At 41.7% G+C, this 18544-nt stretch overlaps 1 protein-coding gene and 1 long non-coding RNA gene across 4 annotated transcripts in view; one reads left to right on the top strand and one right to left on the bottom strand.

Moving 5' to 3' along the window:
- rtn4rl1b (reticulon 4 receptor-like 1b) overlaps positions 1-18544 on the bottom strand; it is a 68466-nt gene that overhangs the window by 35312 nt on the left and 14610 nt on the right. The window lies entirely within an intron of this gene.
- The window catches only part of LOC133155546 (uncharacterized), a 69912-nt gene that overhangs the window by 37003 nt on the left and 14365 nt on the right, over positions 1-18544 (top strand). For all 3 annotated transcript variants that reach the window (XR_009714691.1, XR_009714689.1, XR_009714690.1), the window contains exon 4: positions 10311-10378. This is a non-coding gene — a long non-coding RNA (uncharacterized LOC133155546). The remainder of the gene's footprint in view (positions 1-10310; positions 10379-18544) is intronic.

The raw sequence follows: 18544 nt of genomic DNA, 5'->3' as shown, positions 1-18544 counted from the left end.
TGTTCACTAACGACGCTTTGTGCAGTTCAAGTGCTGCTACGTGTGATGTATGAAAGTCGTGTATACTTTTGTAAAGCACAGGTTGCCATAACAACCAAAACACCCGGATAATACGGCCTTGAGGCGGGAAACACGTGTCGACGTTACTTTGCCAACTTTCGTGTTAGAACCTTCGGATTAAGGTAAAATAAATGCGGTGAATTGTATAACCCCCCATTAGAGAACGCTAATCTCCGTAGCCACTAAATGACCCGACTGTATTGATTAAAAAAAAAAAAAATTAAATGAAGGTATGATTAGGTGCATGTGTGGCGACGACGGTAATTGAATTGAATGTTGCGCACGTCACAAAGACACAAGGCATGTTTTTTAATGAGGAAAGCAATTAAGGGTGTGATTTCAGGAGTCCATGAGCAAGAGATGGTTCGTTTTAATTACACATACACCTCACTGTCATCTGAGAGGGAAGTCAAAAATTCTACCGATGGGAAATTAAACCGGGTAGAAACTTGAGATATGTGTGAGCGCTTGAAGTACATTTACTAGTACCTTCTTTGTGCTCACTAGTAAAACAATTCAGTGTACTAGTCGTAAAAATAATAATAATAAAAAAACTCGAATCAATCGGTGATTTTCTTGACATGACATGTCAGTAGTGAAAGATTTTAGTTTGGCTTCTGTTAGCTCGTTTTGACCGTTCATGGTGGCGGCCATTTTGTAAAGTTGTTAGCATTATAGCCTAGCTGTGTATTCAAGAGTCTTTGTAAAATGTGATTTCATGTTGATACAATTATTGAATGGTGTCTTTTTATGTCACATGAATCTTTCTTGACTACTTGTGTCGTTCACGTACGAGATCATAAATTCTTTCTAGTAGCGAGCGGTTTTGCTGTCTCGCAAGTTACTGCAAGCGCTGCGTCGACCTTCTGGCTCACATCATCCATTTGGTTTCGCAGGAGCGAATCGCTCATGTCCGCCGGGCTCCGTTACAAGCATCGACGGTGACTTTATAATCGTCCAAACAGGAAAATGTGCACTTTTCTGCTCCTTCCATGCGTTTCAAAGGCTGTAACAAGAAGGATCAAGCGGTCAACATGGAGCGTCTGCTCCACTTTTGATACAGAAATGGGAGAGATGTTGTTTGGCTTTATATGTGTTGTCAGATTTTGTATTGGAGTGAATTTGTAGCAACAGTGTGAAGTCAGTGCGAATAAAAACATCAAATCGGCGAGAACTCCAGCAGAGTTGCGTACACGTTGCTTGCCGCATACGGAACTAGTTAAACGTGAACGTAAACAACTTCTGTGCTGTGAGACGCATTGTAAATAAATGGATACAAACGCCCATGCAGTCTTAACACACAGTTTTTCATAATGATAATAATCATTTTTGCATATTTTTCCGAGCAGCCTTGGCTGGTCCACCAACGTGGTAAGGCAGTAAAAATAGGTGACCCGGAGGCGGCATGGCTGTGACGGCGCGCCACGCTAACAATGGCTCTAATGCTGTTATTATTGGCGGAATGATGTCGGCTCAAAAAGCCTCGATAAGACACGTCGGCGTGTTTCTAGTCAGACGCGGAGCGGAGCTGGGCGAGAGGAAAATAGAAATTAATCTAACGAGCTTTGGCTTGTTAAGTACGCCGTCTGTCTCTGGCTGAATGACAATGACGAGCATCCGCTCACACCAAACGTATTCCGTTGGGACTTCATGACGACGTGAGCAGCAGGCAAAACAAAAGGCGGATGGGGCGGGGGGGGGGGGGTGGCGGTTAATTCAATGACATGAAAAGCCCACGTTGTTGGATAAGCCAAGAAAGCGAAACGGACCAGGTATAAAATACGAGGTAGGGTCCGCTGTTGTGGCTCGCTTGCTTCCCGCATCAATAATTCAGCGTGTCCCCGGTGTTATGTTTTTGGCTGCCTTTTTCGGATAAGCACAATGTAAATGCCAGGACATTTGAAAGGTCAGAGAGCGGTCTGAACAGGAGACAAATTAACCGAAAATGTAACGAGCTCTCGCAGGGTTACGACTACTGGGAATGATGTGTTGCAGCAGAAACTGCAGTATGTGTAACGCAAGTGGTAATCGAGCTCCCTCTAGTGGTAGATGATAGTATTACTGAATTGAATGCTCAATTCATCATCTAGTTATCGTGGCTATAAAGTTGTTTTTTTTAAAGTTTTTTTTTTTTAATCCACACATGTATGTACATAAAAGTAATTATTTTCATTATCGATCAGATTTTTTGGTTTGTTTGCAATTAATCGATATATCGGATAAACATTTTTAATTTGAGAGTGCAGAAGATGCACGAAATCCAGTTACTGTTTTGGTCTGTCTTGGAAGCTTAAATTCTAGCCTCGAGGTTTGGTCTTTTGGGGGTTAAGATTTTGTGGCCGCATGTCCAGCTTTAATGAGGCCACCAGGCTCTCAATCGGGGCAGCTAAAACAGGCATCTTTGGATGCCGGCCCGCAGAGGAGCTGAAGCCGAGGCCGGCAGGGGCGCTTGTGTCTGATGAGGAAGTGATAAAGACGAAGCTTCTCGCTGCCAACTTCCTCTGAGTCATGAGGCTTGGCTCGGGGGGTTGCGTCCGAAGGGAGTGGAAAAAAAAAAAAATGGCAGCAAAATAGAAGATTTGTGATGTGTTGAACTGCAGTTGGCTGGGATGAATGAGAGGAAAGACTTTAAAGATCCTTTTGTGGCTTCTTCTTGTATCTATTTTTTAAAAATATTTTCTTTTTTAAATATTTAAAAAAATATTTTATTAAATATATAATATTAAATACATTTGAATTTATTGTCATTCTAAACCAATCAATATTTTTGAATCAAACTCAAGTGTAGATGATAACCCAAATGTTAGCTATAAAACCTTTTGTGGGTAAAGTCGACGGAAATATAAAAAAAGTCAGTCTGCTTTGTCGATTTCTTCACATGCCAAGACACACAAAGAAATCGAAATTACGTTCCCACTATCTCACAGTGACAAGACATAGTACACAATATACATACAAGTAAACAACACAAAAAATAAAAACAAGAAGGCACAAACAATGAATAAATAAGAGTGATGAATAAATAATAAACAAATAATATGGAGTGGATTCCTCTCGCCCTCTTGAAATGCCTGCCGAAGAAAGGCGACATAGTATTTAGGCACACCGGTGGAGGTGGAATTAGTGCAAGCCTAAGAATACGCCTGTCAGAAATCCCCTCCGCTTAGACCGTTGCCTACGGCCCGTCTCGAAAGCTCGAAGTAAATCGACGTGCTATTAGAAATTGTCACGCATTTCAACACAATCGTTTTCCGTCTGGCAAATCTTTCCATAATAATTCCGACTGATATTTTTCAATGATTCAATCACAAAGACTTGCAAGGAGAACGTTTTTTTTGTGTGTTTTTTTTGGGGGGGGTAAGGCGAGGTAATCTGACACCTCTTACTTCTGAAAACACCCACTTAAAGGAAAGAAATGTCTAGACTCAGTTGCGGTGGTGACAACAACTGGAATAAAGAAAAAGAAAAAAAAAAACCTTCCCTGTTGCGCGGTGTTAAAAACACTTGAGTCTCAGTCGTGTCAAACAAAGACGAAATGAGTCATAGAGTTCTTGCGAGTATTGAAGCCTTCCCAGGTGAGGACGCCTCCCAGAATAGCGTTTCGTCTGTTGTCGCTTTAAATAACGTTGACGGGTTTGACACAAAAGACGCTCGTGCACTATGGTAAGGCTTAAAAATCTCGTTTTGTGTTGAAGCTTAATCAACTCCATTGTCTTCTATTTTCACTTTTCTGACGTCCAATGGCCTTTCTGGAAGATCTTGGTGGTTGGCGGGAAAAGAATCGTTAACAGTAGTTAGGTGCGGCCACGATGAACACGATTCAGTTCGCAAGTTGTTCAGAAGAATCACAACAAACTCTGCGAGAGTTGTTTCTTCTCTTCTGGGTTCTAAACACGCAAACTGGACGAAGTTCAGGTCTAGTAATTACGGACTGAATTGATTACCGCCCTCTTGTGGCCATTTTGCCACCAGGAAGTAGATACTCAAAATAGGAAGAATGGGAAACAAATACTATAGATCTTTAAAATTATCTTTTATTTTTATGAAACAAATTTTTTTCTTAGGGGAGGTGGTCTCAAGAGTGGTATCGATACTTGGTATCGGTATCAGATACTTGTACCGGTATCGTTTTTTTTTTATCATTATTTTGCTCAGAAATGTTACAGGAGTAGTTTGAAATCATCCTTGGACTTCCTCGATCACATCCTTCTCACTATTTCACTTTGAAAGCAGTCTCGCCCGACTCGTCTTTGTCCACATGCCCGAATGTCATGTCTCCATAATGGATGTTGCAAATTTACTCTGACATCGACTGGCACTAGGCGAGGTGGAAGGACTCGGAGGGGATGGGGGGGGGGTACTAAATATATATCTCCAACCTCGGTGACTTGGATCCAGTATGAAGCGGCAGATCACAAGCGATGTCGACTGGCCTACTTCTTTTTCTGGTCGTCCATCACTGATACGTGGCCACGCTGCATGATTTATGTTGTCCGCGCAACACGGCGAAGAAAAGCATGGCAGGCCGCTCCGCCTTTTCCCAGCCTGCTCCGACGCAACGTATCCTTTTTCATTTAGAGAACAAAGAAAGGAGATTGGATGCCGAGCTGCTTTTGTTTTGGATCCCATCCGTTTAATCGGGTCAAATGTGATCACCGGACCCGGGAAAATCGGACAAAGCTTCTCTTAGCATAGTGAGAAAACACGACAATGTTTTTCTAAGATCACACCAGCCGCAAAATTCCAAAATCCAATCAATATTTATGAGCTTCAGCGCTGAATGTGGTGTATTAAGGTTAACATCCCAAAACCCTCCCGCGTTCGTAATTCAATTCATCATTTAAGTTTGCTCATCAGCGCCTCTGTGTGAAATGACACTAACTCCAAATGGAATGTGTTCCTCTAATCAGAGTTGTGCATTACTTTTTTTTTTTTTTTATAATCCACACACAATCAAAGTACAGTCATCACAATTAATTTGAAGTCACGCACACTCGGCACGTTTTTTTTTCTTTTCTTTTTAGCCTTCAACTCTCCACGGTCAAATATGGTTATCATTTGCCAATCAATTTTCTGAGTGCGTTCAACAGAAGAAAAAAAAAAAACGAGAAAGGTGCACGTTTCCGTGACCTCCTCACACGATTCTCGTGTATTGATTGATTCTCAAGACCACAACTCAGCACACATCCAAGGACACACACGCACACACACCTATATCTATATTTATATACCCTCCCACCAAAGATCTCTCAGGTAAACTTAAATAAAAGAAATGTTATTATTATCTGCGCAAGGAAGACAGATCAAACACCAAGTGCGGGACGAGCTGCAGTGTTCATTTGTTCTCGTCGGAGCAAACAGCGTCGATGTTAAACCTGAACCATGTCAAAGATTTGTTTTGATTTATGCATAAATTTGTGGGAAATTTTCATTTTGATGACACGGGAGTTTTGAACAATGGGAATCCCGACTAATCCCCATAGATTAGATTTTTTTTGCGGTACAAATTAATTAATACACCATTACTTTCCCCTTTCCACAGCACTGATGCATTTATGGTGCACAAGTATTACGGAAAAACAGCAAAATATGAAAACATTGCAAAATTAATAATACAATCTAAAATAATGATGAATGAACTAAAACACTAAAATAATATTTTAAAAAAATGGTGTGCAAATGGGGATGAAAACAAGAAAATGGATAAGAAAGTGGTCTTTTTTTTTTATTCTGACGAGCATCATAATACTATCAGCCGTGTCAAATTCATCGCTGAGAGCAAATATGTAATTTTGGTTGATGCATGCGTGTTGGGATTTACGAGCGCTGCACGGCGTCGTATAGGTCGGAACAACAGGGCAAGGCTCATCGGGGGATGAATGAAGGGTGATGCCGGGGCTGAGGCAGGGTGCCATGAAGCAGCTGTGCACTGGACATGATGTGAAGTAGGTCAGCATCTCTGCTCCGGCTCTCCGAATACCATCTAAATACGTATCAAGCACAAAATCAGCTCCCACTCTGAGCTCGATAAAGGCCTGCACGAAATCCAAAGTACTGATTTGATTCTTAAGTACATCCAAGAGTCTGTACTTGTTTGCTTGAGTACCAAATGAAGCTTTAGCCTCAATCCTATGTAAGACCCCTTTTGCACAGACACAATAAAGACTTTGTTTCATGCTGAGTCATCAAGTTTTTTCTTGAACAACTGCAGGATTTGGTTCTTATTATACGTTTCGAGTGCCTCGAGTCTCCATCAGTCATCTCGAAATGGTCACAATGGTGATGGCTGTAACCTCGGGGCGGGACGAAGGGCTTTATTCTCGCAGCCTGGTTGCTAGGATACGACATTTGGATGCGATAAAAAGAGCACCTGTACTGGACTTGCACCTGCTACATGAATGTATTTGACGCCAGGATTCTTTAAATCTCTCATGAGTTCATGTTGCTCGTTTTAATTCCTACGATCCGACTCAAAGGGCCAAATCTTCTTTCTATTCGAATATTCTTGTGCCTTGGCGGCGTCAAGTTTTCGAGGTAGAAATGAAGTGGCGCCAGCAATTCTCGCAGCGGTTTGTTTTTCAAATGTTGCTCTCTTCTCATTTACTTTACCACCTGCAGGCTTTTCTCTCACATAATGCAATACTTGCGTTTAGCCCGAGAGGCGGTAATAGAACCTTTGAGAGATTCCATACAAATGAAAAGTAGCAGCGCTTAATATAAAGAATTTTCAGGATTTTAATGGCCTGGCACCTGGGTGGCCGGTGCCCCCCACGGCCCCCTCTCTAGGACCGCTACTGATCCGTTATAAAAAAGTGGGCAACTTTTGCGCTTGGTCATATATATTTTTCTTTGATTTACCGTAATTTTCGGACTATAAGTCGCACCGGAGTATAAGTCGCACCAGCCATAAAATGCCCCCCTACCCAAACTATGAAAAAAAACGCGACTTATAGTCCGAAAATTACGGTATTCTTTTATGATTCATCAGCGTGACAGCAAGTCCATGGGGCAAAATGAAAAGCAATAGTGTGGTAAAGACCTCGCGGAGCTGCACATGAATGCCAACCACGGGCCGCACAAATAGCGCAGGTCCCGTTGGAGCGATGCTCCTTGCTGACATTTACTGTATGTACTGCGAAAATGTGCACCCCCCCCCTTCCTCTCCTGCTGATCCTCCTCCGCTCATAAAGATACTGTATGTCCATCTGTCACTTCATCTTCCACCCCGCTTCTCCTCAAGGATTATTTTTTAATAACCTTGAGTTGTGTTGTGCCTTAGTTTGTGTTTTATTTCCCACTTTCCCCTTTGTATCTTGGATTGACGGAGAATATAAACTTTACACATTAAGGGTGGTTCCTATTGTGACTAATAGTCGTGTTTGAATCGATTTTTTTTTAGCGGGGCGAATGTCAATCAATGGAAGGTACAGGAATTCAATTGAACATTTAATCTGTTACGGCCCTTATGCGTATGCGTACAAATAATTTTATATAATAATTTACTTTTCCTACACACTTGAAAAAATCCCCTATTTAAATATGTACATATAATATATTTGATAAATTAATATAAAATCCCTAATTGAATTTTAATAAGATTAGTAACTAAAAATACAAAATGAAAATGATTTATTTAAGCTAATTAAATGGCCAGCGCTACCTTAACGTTATGCTAATAGTAGCATGGAATGGCATAAATTAGCCGCGCCAGCTGAGCAAAACACTCAAAATGGCATTTATATACAAATAATTAACATATTGAAAGCATCTTTTGTATACGATGTAATATATGGAAACGGACTTTTGCGCTCACTCAACATATTGCCTTTCATGTACGCCATTTTAAATGCATGCAGCTGATGTCAAGTAGTTTGTCAGATATTGTGTAGAGGAATCACATGTTTTCAAACCCACTGACCCCCCCCCCCCCCACACACACACACACAGTCATGCAGCGTTCCATCTAAAACGCTACACTTGTCTCTACTCAGTACCACGGACAGCTCCCTCGAGACGTTCCCTGCCTTTTTTTTTCCTTTATTCTCCCAGTCCCCGAATTCGTGTCGCGAAGCTTCCGTCTCCATTTGCCTCGGTCGTCGATGGAGAGGAGATGACAGACGTATGAGCAGAAGAAAAGGCGAAACCAGCTGTGGCCTGAATGTGTCACGTTCAAACGTCACTTTGTGCACCGCCGGGTGCGGGATGGAACGTAAGCGGGCAGAGCATCGGAATGCTTCACGAGCGCCACGTCAGCCTTAATGGAGTCTGAGAGGCAGCGACACAATCCATGCATGGTCTCTATTCTCCACAACATTGTAACTTCTGCTCCGTTAGAAGAAGAAAATATTTCTATACTTGTCGTAGCGACAATGGAAGATTTCATATTCGAGTGATTTCAGTTTTGCCGTATATTCATTGTGGATGTTTACCCCTTTGGGTGTTTGATGACATGCAGCACAATTCTTAATGTGTTTTCTAAAGTGTTCTTTCTTCTACTTTGTTGTCCCTTGAAACTTCCTCCATTTTTCATATCAGCGCCAAAAAATGCAAAATGTGTATTGATCGTATGGGTGACATTTGAAGACATTTTTTTAAATATATTTGTGTAAAATAACCTAGGGCTAAAATGGTCATTTAAGTTGGAGCAGCTTTAAAATATAAATTATTGACATTTACAGCAACAGCAAAAGCAAGCAAGATGCTTTTATTATTATTTATTTAACAATAAAAGGAAACTTATTTCTTGTCAAATGCGGGAAAGCCAATTTTCACAACAGCTTCAAATCTAACTTAAAATATTTAACTTTTTTATTGAATTTGTATGCAACTTTATTTTGGGATAGTGAACTGTGGACTATTAATATCTCACACATTTTATTTTAGCACTCTTAATTGTCATGCTAGCTTAAAATCAAATTAGCCACTGTCAAAATAAACAAAACACCGTTATGATAACAATGCATAGGGTGATGCTTGAGAAAGCCTAAGAAAAGACAAAGACACTTTTCTAGCTCAACTGAAGCCTCGAAATGTATGATGACATCTTGCATCATGGTATTGAAAAAATATGGTGTCATGTCATATCTGCCAAGTTGTGATCCGGAAAGTTTTGCAGAACTTGCGCTGTGCTGTTTTTAAAGCAGTACAGTAAACCTTCACAATAAGCTCATCCCTAAGCAGTCACCAAAAAAAAAAAAAGTCTTAATATGAACTGCACACAAAATGCAAACCATGCAAGTGTTTTTTTAATTTTTGGGGGGAGGTTGAACAAATGCCATTGCTGTCTCGGAGGCATTTCAAGAGTACAAAGTGTGAAATTAACAATCGAAAAACAAACACAGGCCTGAGTGAAGGAATTTATCGTCCAGCATGTCCGGCCGACGACAGGAACATTTTTTGGCAGCGCTTGTTGCGTCAGCTCGATGTAGTTGTAAAGAACTCTGGAATATTTCTAAATAATGAAATAAATATACAATCCGGGAGTGCTTTGAGGATATTGTGCCTTTGATGCATTCAGGGTTGATGCAAATGAGAATAGATCATTGGCGGCGCCATTTTTTTATTTCTTTTTTTGCTCCCGTCTCACGAAAGTGATGAGTTCAGACAGACGGGAAGACGAGCGGTGGCTGGGAAAAAAAAAAGCTTAGAAACAATATTGGCTTCGGTCGACGTAAGCAGCGTGACGCTTATTCGAAGCTTATCTGAATACTCTGCACTAGACGCGGAGGAGAAAAAAGAGGTTGTGCTCAAATTACCCCTGCAAAGTCTGCTGCAAATAGAAGCACGAAATGCAGCTCAACATGATATTTACACTGGCAGAGTAGAAGTTGCTGTTTTATTTCTTGCTAGTTTGCGCAAGGCTTCGGTTAAAAACTGTACAATTGTTTGCAATTTGTACGTAGAAGAACAACAAGGAGTCACATGCTGCTTCATGTCAAATGAATTTTCATTACAAAATGTTTAATAAGGATGGGCAACAATTTTTTTTATTGATGCCACATAGAACAGATTATTCCTAACCAGACGTATGACAAAGATGTTTCTTTAATTAAATATATGCTTTGTTTATTTATATTTATTTTTATTTATTTTATTTTTTACTTTCTTTTTTGTTTTATTTATTTCTTCATTTATTTATTAAGATACATCTCTCTATGTGTGTATAAAAAGATCTGCTGTCCTATGCCAACAACAAAAGGTTTGAAGTAAATAAAATAACCATATTTGTTTGTTGTTTTTCTTTCTTTCAGTGAATAAAAAAATATTACCATTCAAAGATGGCACAAAACCACTCAACCAACAAAAAACACAAGATCAGGTATGTTCATCCTTCATATGCTTACTTGGAACAGAACATACTTGGGCATTGAGCCACATGCTGCTTCACTCCTGTTACATCTTGCACAGTCTAAAAAGTTCATCCGTGTTTCTAAAATTGGTTTATGATGAATCCAACATGTATGAACACTTGCCGCCATTTGCAAACAGGTTTCATGTATCTGCATGGACAGCCAGCCGCTAGAGGTGATTAAAGCGCAGATGTGTGAATTATGAAACATCAAGCAAGCAAAAAAAAATAAATAAATCCAAGGTGGAGGTAGAATTTGGTGAGCAGCTGTGCTTCGCTGCAGGAAACACAGGTGGAAGATGGCCAGATGAGCCATGTGGACTCAATTGGCTCATCTGTTGCCACCCGCCATGACTCCCTCGGGGGTCACTTTCACTCCTAAACTGTCTCATTTTACAAGCCGGATGAAAAAGTCAGCCAAGTGTCATCCAAAATGGAGCATTGAATTAAGAGTGGAGGTCACAAGAGTGAAGATGACCTATCAAAGTCTTATCATATTTGCTTATGAGATTACGTCCGGGTCTTAATGAGACGAGGCTACCTGAGATTAGCGGCCGTGAGGCGTTTCGACGTCCCGGTGGGATGTGAACCGCGTCGCTATGCTAACGAGGGATGATAAGAGTCAAAACATATGTGCGGAACTGAAAAGTTACTTTGAGACAGGTTTCTCGAGATGTTGCCGTTAAAAGCTTCCGAGTGGTTTGCGTTATTTGACCTCTGCACGGATCGAGGTTGTATTTGCTACAGATGGCCTGCTAGTCACTTTGCTGCTCATAGCTCACCAAGGTAACACTGCTGTCACCTTGCACACACACACACACACACACACACACACACACACACACACACACGAATAGCACCGGCAGCTGACATTGCTCCGAGAGTGCCAAAGGGCCTCGGGCGGGTCCCGGTGCTGCTGGCAAAGATCTCGCGCAAGTCACTCGAGAGAGCTCTCCATGTGTAAACTAATGCCCTCCATCTCGAGAGCTAACTAGCATCGCTCACGGAAAAACATTTTTTATTCATGAGACCGAAACTTCGCTGGTGCAAAAATTGACATGTGACCATGATTCCGATGAACGGTTTGTTGTTAGTTTATATCGACTAACCAAAGGATTAACCTCAGAATAAAAGCTTATTTGACCCCAATGAGCCACCGTAGTCAAACTCGGTCATGGGCTTCCTGGTAAACTGTCGCCTGCTTATTTCTTTCCACCATCTAATGTGGACGGATCATAACGTTTCCCTCTGGAAAGCTAGGCAAAAATATTCCGCTATCATCCGTTTCCCAAATTGGGCGGACATGTCGATCATAACGGGATGCATAAAAAAGCAGCCATGCCTGAAATTAAACAGGAAGTTGATCATTTTGGTGTCGAAGCTGCCATTTTGGGATACTTCCACGGCTTATCAAGACCAAATGAGCTCCAATCGGAAGCAGATAACCTCGACAGATGGCCGTGTTAATTTGCCAAGCCGACACCAAATAACGTCGGCGGCGTCCAAACTTGATGTGATCTTGTCGAGGATTGTCTAATAAAAAATGTTGACTCGAGTCACTTCTGGCCTTCGCGAGCTACCCTCAGCCAAACGATCGATAACGTAACGAGACAACAGGCCCGCCGCCGCCATGTTTTGCCAGCTGTCGTGTCACGGCTTGTAAAAACGCACGGTACGAGCGCCGCCGAGGTTATTAATAGCGTCCTTGTTGAAATCGTGCCGCGCAAAGGTCACTTTGTGTGTTTGCGCAAGGAGTGCGCACGTGTGAGATCTTTTGACATCCCGCGGGCGTGTTAAGAGTGTTAATGTGTTCCGAGCGCAGCCCGTTTTCTTTGAAGACTTTGAAGTCGTCAGACAGATGAAAGCGTTTTCGCTCATTGATGCCTCCCGCCGCATCTCGGTCCTCGCTCTCCCGCCGTAATCCGCCGGCGTGTCAGAGAGGCTCCGCCTTCCGCCCTCGCCGTCACGTTGACGCGCTCATTTTCTTTTGGAAGGAAAATGGATTTTTAAGAGGAGAAAGCCTGAGAGCATTTTTGTCAGGTGAAAGTCCCTCAGGGGGAGCGCGTGGATGGCTACGACCGCGCTAAAAGCAGGTTGAAGGAGGACAACCCTACTTCAAACATGTTTTTAAAACTTCCCATCCACTTTCTACTACGCTAAATAAACTACCGGAGAAAATGATGAGCGCTGACCACATCAGAAAAAGAAGTATGCTAACATCTGCGCGCGGGCTAGCATGCGCACATTCGCTGAAGACGAGGACGTTGTGCTATGACGTCCCGCATTCATCAGCGTGAATGTCAGCGGGAAGAGATTAGCGTGCCGACGACCTCGGCGAAGGTTAATTCGGGAGCTGGCCAAGCGTTTGTAACCCCGAAAAAAAGAGATTAATTACTGTGACGACGTCCATGAAGCTAGCTGCTTCTGTTTACGCTTGTTTTCAGGCTTGAAAATGTGTGCGGTGATACAGATCACACTTGACTCTTCCTGTTAGAAAGGGCGAGGCGACTTTCTAAAGATAGAAGTTGTTAAAGACACCACAAGGATAACTGGAACACAAAACAATTCAAACGAGAAGTGACAAGCATGTAGCAGCTAGCCAGTGTCCGGATAGCCCGAGAAGCTAAAGCAACAATCTGCATCTTCATTCCGCGTCTCTTCTTACAATACAAGTCACAGGCGATCCCAATCAAAGTCGGTTGTTTACAAAATGTTCTGACGGCGAAGGTCACATAACTAGAACATCCAAGCCTTCATTCATTTTAACGTCATCAACAGATGCTAACCGTATCGTTAGCCTCACACTAACTTTGCCTCCAACGTTTTTGGAGATATTGAATATTTGCTTCCCTGGATTCTAGTGACTCATTGTGCCATTTCCAAATCCTTAATCCAAATGAGCCTCCGGGCGGTTTAATGACCCTGACGAGCTGTGGCGTCGCACAGTTGCAATTCAAACCCAGCGAGGACCGATAGGAAGCTTCAAAGACGACAAAACAAATATTCGCAGGTGATTCCTCACTATGGCCGCCTTCCAGCCAGGTGAGCAAATATCAGCCGTCTAATTGAGGGAATGACTTTTAACTGTCTGGCTGATGACAGTCGGGCAACAGGCCGTTTTCAATTACCCGCAGAGCAAAGCTGTGTTTGAATACCGTTGAAGTGAGCAATGGATCGGTTTTAGGGCTCTGCCGATGTACGTTGCCTCTTTCTTCTCCGGTAATAGAGTGCTGCGTTGAAGTGAACTTTTCCAAAAAAAAAAGTCTGTGATAACTTGCAGATGAGTAATGACAAAGAAAGGATGAGAGGCAATAATAGAAATGTAGAGGTTGTGGCAAGGAGAGGAATACTTTGGAAGTGGATTTAATGGATTTTTGGCATGTCAATCATTAAATTAATCACCTGACCTCGCTTCTTTTTTTTTTTTATATAGGATCTGTTTCCTAGAATTTCAAAAGATTTCCCTCAGGCCTTTTTTCACAGCGGTATGACAAATGTTTGACATATGAAACGTTTCTTTTGTGCGCTACCAGAATATTTTGAAACTACATTCAAAAGAATTCGATCCAATTAGTTTCTTTTCTCTAAAAGATGTTTTGAAGGATCATTGGGAACTTTTGTCTTCACACTGCGCCTTAGGTTGAAGACAATTCTTCGATTTAAAAAAAATAGAAACACTTCAAAATATTCTCCCACAAGAATTAATGCTGCAATACAATTAATCGTGCTGCTCCCTCCGGTGTACTCACACTGACCACCGGGAGGCAGACAAAAACGAGACTAGTACTTCCACTATTTTTCTTTGCTTATTCGTCATTCTCATATTTATATCATCTGTCTACCTGTGTTGCTCCACTCTTTGTATTTAAATATCCGTTGCCTCTGAAACCGTGACTATCGATGCTAACCGTTAGCCTGTCAATGACGTTTTGCGTTGTTTGTTAGCATTAAGCTAAGAGGATTTATGGATTGAAGCTACTATATGAGGAAACAGACTAATTCTATCTATTTTGCATTTGGCTATTCATAAAATAAGCATAAGGCGTCCACATCGGCAAGCTTCCACTGAGCTCCATCCCGCATCCACATATCCTAAAAAGCAATCTACCCCATTAGCGCTCCTATCGAAAACGCACCTGAGTGGGATTGTCAACGTGCACAATGGACTTTAAATCCAAACGTTCCCTGCGGACACTGCAGCGGTTTAAAAAAAAAAAAAGGCAGCCCAAGGCTCGGATTTGTCGTTGTCGCTCTTAAATAATACACCTAAAGAGCATTAAGGGAAACGCAATGTGCAGAGTCACCCTTCAGGAAGGAGAAATACGGCTCAATTTTCTAAACTAAGAACTCATTTGCATACATCAGCATTTTTTATTTTTTTATTGCGTGCGCTGTGGGGAGTGTTTACTTCATTATCTCGCAAAGACGGCCAGACTTTCTGTTCCTGGATAGCTCACAATGGAAGGAGAAGGAGAAAAAGATAGACAGGATGAAATAGGATCTGCAACTTGGTGCTTTGGAAAGAAGACCATGTGAGGGTGGAGGTCTGATCATCTGGGGAAGGCCTTCAATCACACAGACGTGGATCAGTTCTATCTGGAATTAATTGGGTTTCCTCTTCTTTTAATGACTTTCTGAGACAAAAAAAAAGGCAACGAGAAAAAGGATAGAGAGTTCTTCCCCACCCCACCCCCTCCCAATCCTCATCTCATCCCAGTCTGTCAAAAGAGACGGATGGATCGCTCGGAGGGAATGGTGATGAATCCTGGAATCCGAATTACACGCAAGAGAACAAGCAGGGCAATAAAAAGCCCCTCTATCGGAGACTCTAATCACTGGACTGCGGCGCTGCAGGTGAACCCGACTCTGATCCGTCATGATAAGAGCGGCGGCGATGGCGGCGGCGCTGCTGACCTGTAAACTCATTCACAAGAAATGTTCAGCTCTTGCTTGTCAGCTCAAACTTATTAAAATACATTTTCTGCCGCAGCAGCAATTTATATCGTAACACAGCGGACGTGGATTTATTAGCCGGTGTTGAAATGTTCAATGTTTAATTAGCTGTTCGCCAACGATTAATCAGTGTCACTTTGGGACTTGAGCGACATCCGTTTGGTCCAAAGGCTTTAGTCCCTTAAGGGGTATCGTTCATTGCTGCTCAAGTTTGTCAGTGAAACTTGAACCCTGAGAATGGAAAAAGGCTCCGGGTTTTGGAAGAAAAGCGGCATCAGCAGCTTTTTGAAATCCTAGCATGGCAACATTTTATCCAGAACAACATCAGAAATGAAGTATTGATGAAATTACATTGATTGGAAAAGCCAGAAGGGCAACAGCCGAGGGAGACGGTAAAGTGTTTGTGATTATATTTTCGGCTGGTTATTTCAAATCTTTCTGGTTGAAGGGAAAATATAAAAGTTGTGAGAAGAACTAGATGTACTGGAATCTACCATTTTTCGCTGTGGAGGGGGAAGCAACTCCATTGTGATTTGACATAAGAAAATGCTGAAATGTAGACCGTACCATTTTTGTTTTTTGGGGGGGCAGTTACATTGGCACTTAGTATAAAGAGGAATTAATTTCTATAACATTTTTTTTCTATTGTTTATGGCTACGTTGGGCTAATGGCACATTGGGGTATTTTGGAAAATGGCTCAATAAATAAAAATTGGGAAGAAATGTGACGAGAATTGCTGCAAAATGGGTTTGTCCTAGAATTAAAAATAAAATAAAAATAACAGCCCTAACAACCGCAATATGTCAAAACATCTAACCTGGAAACAAATAAGTGAGCTGCTTATAAAAAATGCCTGGTGGCTGGAATTTGTGTTGTTGCTGCATTGCTGCCATCCGCTGTTAGCGTTAGCCGCGATGGCTTTGCTTTCCCCCTCGACAGTCTGACACCCCGCCACTCACAACCTCGGCCCCGTTTGCGCATTCCAAACCAATTAGTCCGTCCTTGGTCTCGGGAGGCCACGCCCCCTACCCCCCACAATCTGCTATCATAAATTGATTTCATTCACTAACGAAAACCCCAGAAAGAAAAAAAATAACAATGTATCGCCCCTCCTCGATGGAGGTGGCCTTTTTTACGCAAGCTTTCTGTGAGACCGACGATATTTTTTCCACTCGGAATGGCTCGGGTGTACTAATAAATCAGCAGAAACTGCAGGGAAAGAAAAGAAAAAACAGACAGCACACGCTTGTGTCGTTTCCGAGCTGTCACGCAGCAAAAGTAGGAGTCGAGATGTGAGGCGTTTTGAAGTTCATTAGTGCACAAGCATGTCTGCGTGGCGGAAAGAACGCCGGCGCAGCGGGGCTCTTGTGTTCCCTGCTCCTCCTCACATCGCTTCTAATTCGGCATCAATCAAACATTGGAGCGTGCGCAGGGGCAAGCCGAGCAAATAAGCGCAAATGTGGGACAATAGTTTATGACATGGCACAAAATTGCGAGACCCCCAAGCTTGAAAATTGGAAATCTTTGATACATAAAACGTCTTGAAGCAAGAAGAATAAATCGAGTTGCCTCAATTCAAAAATGAAACTTGAAGGCAGATCTCAAATGTTGGCCTATTGACAAGTCCATTTGAATCGGGTCCGTCTATCCGTGGTCGTCGCTGACTGTTCCGATTGATCCATCAATAACAAGCAAAAGTCGTTCAACTTTTATTCGGCCCCGTGGCTCGCACTTTTAGAATACTCAGCGGACTCTAAAACGAAACTGTTCTCAATTTGTTTGCTTTATAACGGTCAGCGTGGGGGCAGTCCGTTTTATTTGCGACGACGTTTTACTTATGAGCTTGTGAGCCTGAATGATTGTTCCGCATTTTGGCAATTTGATGACACCCCCATCCCCCAGTCAATTACAGCCTTGCACAGATAAAACATTCATTTATGAGCCTGTCGCCGCGGCAACCTGTCCATCAATGCATCGGGATTGCTGAAGTCAAGCCAATAGACGGGCCACCGATAGAAAAGCAATTACATTTTATCTTGGGCCAAAAAACAACAGCACATCCCTGAAAATGTCGCAATATTTATTTATTTTTTATTTATTTATGTATTCATGTATTCATTCATTCATTTTTTTATTTTTTTTTGTTTAATTTATTTATTTATTTATTTATTTATTTATTTATTTATTTATTTATTTATTTATTTATTTATTTATTTATTTATTTATTTATTTATTTATTTATTTATTTATTTATTCATTCATTCATTCATTTATCCATTCATTCATTTATTTATTTAAAAATTCCGTTTTTCTGAACTGCTTGGTCATGAAGCGCTGCAAAATGGCCGTCATATCGCCAACCGCTCGTTAGAACTGCCGCAACATATTCAATTTGCAGAGAAATCACACTCTTGACTACTTCACACATACAAATCAGTCGCTAATGGACGAGACTTCACCTCATCTTTCCGACGCACCGAGAGATAGATTTTATAGAGCGAGCGAGAGACCATCGGCAATATTTATAGACCTCCGCCCATCAGATGAGTTTGTTTAAATCACGCTGTGACCTTCAAGAGGCGGCGCGGGGAATTAGGGACATCCAGTAGATGGCCAGGTAACGCTTAGATGACGGCTCGCGGGTAATGAATACGTTCCTATACCACATCAAAAGCTTGCTCCTCGGTGAGAGAGCCTCTTCAAGGACCATTTGCTTTCCCACCTCCCCTACGCGTAAACTCGTTACCTGGTTGCAGTTTTATCGCGGTAAAATACAACCAAATACGGCCGTCCCGCGGTGAGTGAATCTAAAGAAGATATAGTGCGGTAATTAGTGCAGGATTGAATCGCTATTTCTTGCATGGCTGACCTTAAAGCCGCCATTCGCTATATTTATTATTATATCCGTATTATACAGGGAGGTTTGATAGCGAAGCGCTATTTTTTAACGGCTGGAATTTAGTTGTTGGGTCCTTTTGAAGTGCTATTATGATTGTCAATGCCTCATATTATGTACAGTTTAGGCTACAAGATGAAATAATAAATTACTAGTAAAAAGTATTTATATTTTATTATTTATATTTAATGTTTAAACAGATGAATGCTAATAAAAAAATAGCATTTTATTAGCATTCTTTATTTTTATCATTTTTTTTATTAGCATTCATGACACATGAATTCGA

Source organism: Syngnathus typhle, linkage group LG6 (assembly GCF_033458585.1).
Source record: "Syngnathus typhle isolate RoL2023-S1 ecotype Sweden linkage group LG6, RoL_Styp_1.0, whole genome shotgun sequence".
In the NCBI taxonomy this organism is placed as follows: Eukaryota; Metazoa; Chordata; class Actinopteri; order Syngnathiformes; family Syngnathidae; genus Syngnathus; species Syngnathus typhle.
This window is presented reverse-complemented; position numbering and strand designations above follow the sequence as displayed.